Genomic DNA, 609 nt, shown 5'->3' with positions numbered 1-609 from the left:
CTGTTGTTATTCCATAGTGTTGGCATAGCTTCCAGTGTATATAGGTCCCAGCTCTGTCGTGTCTGTGAATATATTCCTTCTTAGCCAGGACTGAGCAGCCAGAGATAATATGATTTATTGTTTCTTGTCCATCGCCACATATTCTACAGTTACTTGTTATGTTTCTTTTCATTATATGTTTTTGGTAATTTCTGGTGGGGAGGCTTTCGTCTTGTGCAGCAATTAAAAATCCTTCAGTCTCTGCTTTGAGTCCTGAGCTTCTCAACCATCGCTGGGATTTTTCTCTGTCTATTTCTTTTGCATTTAGTTTAGCCCAGTATTTACCATGTAGAGGCTTTTCTTGCTGTCATTTTATCATGGTCCATTGCTGTTCTAGTTTTAGTTAAGTGGTACTGGAGGATAGACACACACACACACTCACACACACACACAACACACACCACACACGCACACACACACACGTTAATCAATGAAAGTGTACAGTGTTATATACTGTACACTTCGATTAATATATCCACTCTACTGAGAAATATACAAGTGCATTTTTTCCTGACTGATGGATCTTAGACAGTATATATATACATATATACATACATACATACATATATA

This window comes from Octopus bimaculoides, chromosome 4 (assembly GCF_001194135.2).
Source record: "Octopus bimaculoides isolate UCB-OBI-ISO-001 chromosome 4, ASM119413v2, whole genome shotgun sequence".
Lineage (NCBI taxonomy): Eukaryota > Metazoa > Mollusca > Cephalopoda > Octopoda > Octopodidae > Octopus > Octopus bimaculoides.
The sequence above is the reverse complement of the archived record's forward strand: the minus strand, read 5'-3'. Positions refer to the sequence as shown.